Here is a 7,646-nt window from a genome sequence, read left to right on the forward strand (position 1 = left end):
CACTAGTTCTTCCTTTCGATGTCCATCCAAATCCACTTCTCTTAAATTTGTCATATTCCCAACAATTCTGAATTGTTATTTTTGTGGGGTTTTCCTCTCCACATCCTTTTAACCTAATCCAGTATGTAAGTGATACTTTTTCTCTTCTGAGCTACAATGGTATTTCACCTGCTTCTATTAGGACAGCATTAATGGGGGTTGACTTTATGGCTCCTATACAGAGCCGTAGAGCTCTATACTGTAATCTGTCTACATTTTGTAGTATTGTCTTAGCTGCTGCTCCATAGACTATACATCCATAATACATTTTTGATCTCATAATTGCTCTGTATATATAAATTAGTGACTGCTTATCAGCCCCCCAATCATATCCAGCCACTGCTCTTAGTAAATGTATTACTTTTTTACATTTAGATTCTATATGTTTAATATGCACTTTCCATGTGAATTTATCATCTAGCCATAGTCCTAAATACTTAAACTCAGACACCCTCTCCATTGGCTTCCCATATAGTGTCAGCTTCTCAACATCAATCTTTTGCTTATTTGTAAATATCATATAACAGGATTTACTCATTGACAGCTTAAACCCCCATTTATATGACCATTTTTCCACTTTCTTTATTGCTTCTCTTAATTTTCCTATTACATATTTCACATTTCTTCCCCTCATCCATATAGCCCCTTCATCTGCATATAATGCAGATTTGATACATCCTTCAAGATCTGAGAAAATGTTAGTGCGTGTCCGTCACGAGGATGGTGTGAATTTTTCCCCACCTGTATTTTGGCAGATCACGCCTCCTCCATTCGGATTGGCTACTAAGAGCTTCTTACAAGTTGTCTGCAATTGGCCAGTTGAGAAGTCGTTCAAATAGCCTTAATAACCATAAACCGAGGGACATCATTATCCACCTTTTTCCTGAACGCGGAAGTGTTCCACAATTGGACTGTTTTCAGTTTCCGGTCTCCAGTGTTTTCACTCGCATCAGCGTATATTCTTAGTGGGTAATGTAAAGTTTAAGGTATTGATGATACATCATGATGGCGCCGTGGATGGCCGCCTCAGTGTGGAGCGCTTCTATTGTTTTATTGTTTTTGTTTGTTTGTCCTGTGTTTAGTAATCTTTTTCCAATCAGTTTTACCAGAGAAAAACTGCAGAACATTCAACCAGTCAATCTTTTCCCAGATTTTGAATATTCGGACGTTTCATTTGACATTTTATTCAGAGGCAGAGCTGTGTTGTTTAAACACACTATGAGACGCAGGCGAGGGAGACGAGCAGGCGCGCTGGTCAAGCTCCGTCGGCGTGGCTTTCGAACAATGCTGCCGAGCATTCATCTTGCGAATCTCCACTCTCTCCCTAACAAAACGGACGAACTACATCTCCCCACCCGGCACCTCTGCTGCCTTGTGCTTCACAGAAACCTGGCTGAGTGAAGCCATTCTGGACAGCACGTTACATCTGCCGGACTTTCAGCTGTTCAGAGCGGATCGCATCGCGGAGTTCCCACGTCTATCTGTCAGTGGATTACCAGCTTTCTGACAGACAGGCAGAGCTTATAAGACAGGGAAAATTCACTTCCAGCACCTGTACAATCAGCACTGGTGCCCCCCAGGGATGTGTGCTCTCCCCACTACTCTCCTTCCTCTACACCAATGACTGCATCGCCAAGGACCCCTCTGTCTAGCTCCTGAAGCACACCACTGTCATCGGCCTCATCCGAGATGACAATGAGACTGCATACAGAAGGAAGGTTAAACAGCTGGCTGTCTGGTGCAGTCAAAATAACCTGGAGCTGAACACGCTTAAAACAGTGGAGATGATAGTGGACTTTAGGAGGAACACCCCAACACTGTCCCCCCTCACCATTCTAAACAGCACTGTGGCAGCAGTGGAGTCATTCAGGTTCCTGGGCACAACCATCTCACAGGACCTGAAGTGGGAGACCCACATTGACTCCATTGCGAAAAAGGCCCAGCAGAGGTTGTACTTCCTTCGCCAGTTGATGAAGTTCAACCTGCCACAGGCGCTGCTGATACAGTTCTACTCAGCGGTCATTGAGTCTGTCCTCTGCACTTCAATAACTGTCTGGTTTGGTTCAGCTACGAAATCAGACATCAGAAGACTACAAAGGACAGTTCGGACTGATGAGAGGATTATTGGTTGTCCCCTGACCCCACCCCCATACACTTCCAGAGTGAGGAAAAAGGCTGGAAAAATCACTCTGGACCCCACTCACCCTGCCCACTACCTTTTTGAACTGTTGCCTTCTGGTTGACGCTTCAGAGCTTTGAGCACCAGAACTGTCAGGCACAGGAACAGTTCCCTATCTGTCACTCACTCGATGTTGTGTCGATGTAGTGACACTAGGGGTCATTCTTGGGAGCCCGAGACACCTCTGGTCTTTGATAAAAGGCCAATGAAAATTGGCGAGTGGTATTTGCATGCCACTCCCCCGGACGTACGGGTATAAAAGGAGCTGGAATGCAACCACTCATTCAGATTTTCTCTTCGGATCCGAACGGTCATGATCATTGAGCTGAATCCTACTGTTCATTCATCTATGCTGGATCTGACGGCGCATTTCAGCGGCTTCTCCCTCCTCTGCACTGGTGCACTGCAGAGAATGCCCCTGGGCGCTTCAGCAGAAAAACAAGAGAGTATATTTTCTGAAAGAGCTTTTTTCTCCTCTAAAAAAGTATATATTTCTCTAAAAGAGCAGCACACACGGAACGTCTTTTTAAAGACGCGTCTTTTTAAAGATGCCTTTCCGATTGTTTGTTATTCCTGGTTGCGGCCATTATCTCCCAACTTCGGATGGTCCTGATTGCTGTCTTTCGTGTCTGGGCACGACCCACATTGAGGCAGCGTTTATGGATGGTTCATGTTCTCATTGCAAGAACATGACCATGGCAACGTTGCAGTCGCGGCTTGCTTTCATAAGAAAGCAAGCCACTCCAGCGGCTCCCCGCCTCGGTCCTTCTACCTATGGGTATGAGGCCAGCGCGGCTAGCACTGGGGGCGATTTGGGGACCCCAATGGGATCGTCTCCGCCGGGTATCCCCCCGCGGACCTCCCATTCCCCAGCACGCTCGTCTGCCCCAATCGGGCTTCTGGATGAGTTCGCCAGCTCGTCTCACGGCGAGTCTGGCTTCTTGTTCGGAGTCCGCAAAGATAATGAGCTCTACAGCGCAGCATCGGAAAGCGGGCTTGTCCAGTCGGAGCAGAAGCCTCAGCTGGGCTTCCCCCTTCGGGGACGATTGCCCAGTAACAGGCTGATGCTGAAATGATGGACATGCTTTCCCGGGTGGCCGCAAGCGTCGAGTTAGAGTGTAACCCTCCGCTCTCCCCTGAACCCTCGCGGCTTGATGATTGGTTCCTGGGCGCCGCTCAAAGCAGCCACACCCCGCTCCAGTGCCATTCTTCCCGGAAGTGCACGAGAAGCTGACGAAATCGTAGGAGGCACCTTTTACTGCCCAGCCCCGATTCTGCAGTTCCCCCGCTCTCACTACCCTCAATGGCGGGGCGGCCAGGGGCTATACGGCAATTCCCCCGGTGGATAAGACGCTCGTAGTGCACCAATGTCCGCAGAGAAACCGCCACCTGCGCGGACGCCCTAAGCACCCGTCCAAGCCCTGTAGGCTCACGTCGTCCCTGACGGCTAAAGCCTGCAGCGCTGCTGGACAAGCCGCCTCTGCCCTGCACGCCATGGCTCTCCTGCAGGTCCACCAAGCCAAAGCATTGAAAGAACTGCACAAGGGTAGTTACGCACCAGATTTGATGCAGGAGCTATGCTCGGTGACCGACCTCGCTCTCCGAGCGACGAAGATCATGGCATGGAGCCCACCGCAGGAAGCAGACACCACCCATGAGCACCCCTGAGACGGGCGACCCAGAGACGAGGGAACCCACTCACTTGGAGCTGGTAAAAGGACCACTCCATCCCCCGGTGGAAGGCGGGGCAGAAAATATTTTGTTGCCTTTTTGTTTGATTTTGCCGTATGCCCAAGTGGCTGCGGTACCCAACAGTTCAGCAAAAGAGCGGCTTCCTTCCTCCCTGGGTCACATTCACGAAGTGCACGGTCATCACCACGATTACCGTCCATGGGTTTGTTCTTGCAGGATTGGCGCTCCAGCGGTGGCATTTCCACCTCTGAGCGCCCAGCTGTGGCACACAGCTGCCCCCTATGTGGCAGTCTCCACGGGTTATGAGGACAGGCCTCTTCCTCCCCCGTCCCAGGCTGTTCCGGGGATGGTCACAAGGAGCCTGGTAAGTGCTTTGATGTCCTTAGACTCAGCACGGCCACGACGTGGTGTGGCACCTCGAGCTCTGCCCCGCCGCAAGGCCCCACCTGCCGGTACGTCCGACGAAATTGTCCCCTTGGTCCCCCTTGCGCAGAACTTGGAAGTGTGGCTTGCGCTTTCCAATCCGTCGCGATGGCTGATCCGGACTGTCCGACTCGGCTACGCGATTCAGTTCGCCAGGCGCCCGCCCAGGTTCAGTGGTATTCACTTCACCTTGGTGAAGGACTAAAACGCGGCAACTTTGCACGCGGAGATCGCTACCCTCATACGGAAGGGTGCGATAGAACCTGTCCCTCCAGCCGAGATGAAGAAAGGGTTTTACAGCCCCTACTTCATCGTACCAAAAAAAGGCGGTGGGTTGCGGCCAATCTTGGACCTTCGAGTACTGAACCGGGCCTTACACAGACTCCCGTTCAAGATGCTAATGCAAAAACGCAGTAGACCTGAAGGATGCGTACTTCCACGTCTCGATCCTTCCTCAACACAGACCCTTCCTGCGGTTTGCATTCGAGGGTCAGGCGTATCAGTACAATTTCCTCCCATTCGGCCTGTCCATGGGACACAGAGGCTGCCCTTGCCCCGTTAAGGAGGTGGGCATTCGCATTCTCAACTATTTCTACGACTGGCTAATCCTAGCTCACTCTCGAGACATGTTGTGTGCACACAGGGACCTGGTGCTCTCACACATCAGCTGACTAGGGCTTCGGGTCAACTGGGAAAAGAGCAACCTCCTCCCGGTTCAGAGCATCTCTTTTCTCAGTTTGGAGTTGGACTCAGTCTCCTTGACGGTGCGCCTTACGAACTAGCGCGCCCAGTCATGCTGGCCTGTTTGAAGGCATTCAGAGTCTCCTGGGGCATATGGCATCCTCGGTAGTGGCCACTCCACTCGGGTTGATGCATATGAGGCCGCTTCAGCACTAGCTCCAGACTCGAGTCCCGAGATGGACATGGCGCCACGGGACACATCACGTGGTCATCACGCCGGTCTGTCACCATCTTTTCAGCCCTTGGACCGACCTCTCGTTTCTAAGGGCAGGTGTTCCTCTAGAAATGGTCTCCTGGCGTGTCGTGGTCACGACAGACAACTCCAAAACGGGCTGGGGCGCTGTTTGCAATGGGCTGTTAGTTCGGATGGACAGCATGGCAGTGGTAGCATATGTCAACCACCAAGGCGGTCTGCGCTCTCGCTGTATGTCACAACTTGCCCGCAATCTCCTCCTCCGGAGTCAGCAGCACTTCAAGTCGCTGCGAGCCACTCACATCCCGGGCAACCTCAACACTACAGCAGATGCGCTGTCATGGCAGGTTTCCCTCAGGGGAGAGTGGAGACTCCACCCTCAGGTGGTCCAGCTGATTTGGAGTCAATTCGGATGGGCACAGGTGGACCTGTTTGCCTCCCAAGAATCCTCCCACTGCCCGCTCTGGTACGCCCTCACTGAGGCTCCCCATGGCATAGACGCGCTGGCACACAGCTGGCCCCCTGGCCTACGCAAATATGTGTTTCCCCCAGTGAGCCTGCTTGCACAGACCTTGTGCAAGGTCAGGGAGGACGAGGAGCAGGTCATCCTGGTAGCACCCTACTGGCCCACCCAGACGTGGTTCTCGGACCTCACGCTCCTCGCGACAGCTCCCCCTTGGCGAATTCCCCTGAGGAAGGACCTTCTTTCTCAGGGACGGGGCACCCTCTGGCACCCGCGCCCAGACCTCTGGAATCTCCATGTCTGGTCCCTGGATGGGACGCAGAAGACCAAAGCGGTCTACCACCCACGGTGGTAGACACGATCACTCAGGCTAGGGCCCCCTCTACGAGGCGCCTGTATGCCTTTAAGTAGCGTCTGTTTGCTAAGTGGTGTTCTTCCCGACGCGAAGACCCCCAGAGATGCGCAGTCGGATCAGTGCTTTCCTTCCTGCAGGAGAGGCTGGAAGGGAGGCTGTCCCCCTCCACCTTGAAGGTGTACGTTGCCGCCATAGCAGTACACCACGACGCAGTTGACGGTAAGTCCTTAGGGAAGCACAACCTGATCATCAGGTTCCTAAGGGCACCAGGAGGCTGAATCCCTCCAGACCATGCCTCGTTCCCTCATGGGATCTCTCTGTAGTTCTTCAGGGTCTACAGAGAGCTCCCTTTGAGCCTTTGCAGTCAGCCGAGCTTAAGGCACTCTCCTTGAAGACTGCCCTCCTGACTGCGCTCACTTCCATCAAGAGGGTAGGTGACCTGCAAGCGTTCTCTGTCAGCGAAACGTGCCTGGAGTTCATTCCGGGTTACTCTCACATGATCCTGAGACCCCGACTGGGCTATGTGCCCAAGGTTCCCACCACCCCTTTTAGGGACCAGTTGGTGAACCTGCAAGTGCTGCCCCAGGAGGAGGCAGACCCAGCCCTGTCGTTGCTGTGTCCGTTGCGTGCTTTACGCATCTATTTGGATCGCACACAGAGCTTTAGAGTCTCTGAGCAGCTCTTTGTCTGCTTTGGTGCACAGCAGAAAGGAAGCGCTGTCTCCAAGCAGAGGATCGCCCACTGGCTTGTTGACGCCATAACTATGGCATATCTCGCCCAAAACATGCCGCCCCCGGTAGGGCTACGGGCCCATTCTACCCGTGGTGTAGCGGCTTCTTGAGCCTTGGCCAGAGGTGCCTCTCTAACAGACATTTGCAGAGCAGCGGGCTGGGCAACACCCAACACCTTTGCAAGGTTCTACAACCTCCGGGTGGAACCGGTTTCGTCCCAGGTAGTGGCACGCAAAACAAGCGGATAAGCCCGGGATAGCCGGCCGGGTGTATCGCTTGCACATAGCGCCTTCCACCTCCTTTTGAGCTGAAGACATGCGCCGTTAATTCCCAGTAGTGTTCACAAACTTTGTTCCCTGGTTGACTTCCTCCGAGCCCTGTGGCAGTCGAGTTTTCGGAGAGACTCACTGCCAGCCCAGTACACACGCTAAGAGCCCTGTTCTGGGGTAGGTGCTCCACATATGGCGGTTCCCTGTAAGGCTAACCCCATGCGATATATATCTTCCGCTAGTTCGTTTCCCTGCTGGCAAACTGCGTCTTCCTTGGGCAGAGCCCCTCTGCCCCAGTCTCCATGTTTGTAGTAACTCCTCCCCCATTGGGCAGGATCTACCTTGAAGGCTCTCCACATGGTTGGATAGACCATGTGACGTATTCTTCCACTTAAATATCCCTCCCTCTCTTTGGGCGAGGTGTGGTCTCCGCGGTGTCTTCCCCTTAGGAGGGACACTCCCCGACTAGACCTGGCAGCCCAGTCGGATAATCCCCCTTCTTTTTTAGGGAGTGGAAAAAGAGAAGGGGAAAAGAGGCCATAACTGGGTTAAGCCTGTCTC

The sequence above is a fragment of the Myxocyprinus asiaticus genome, chromosome 1 (assembly GCF_019703515.2).
Source record: "Myxocyprinus asiaticus isolate MX2 ecotype Aquarium Trade chromosome 1, UBuf_Myxa_2, whole genome shotgun sequence".
Classification (NCBI taxonomy): domain Eukaryota; kingdom Metazoa; phylum Chordata; class Actinopteri; order Cypriniformes; family Catostomidae; genus Myxocyprinus; species Myxocyprinus asiaticus.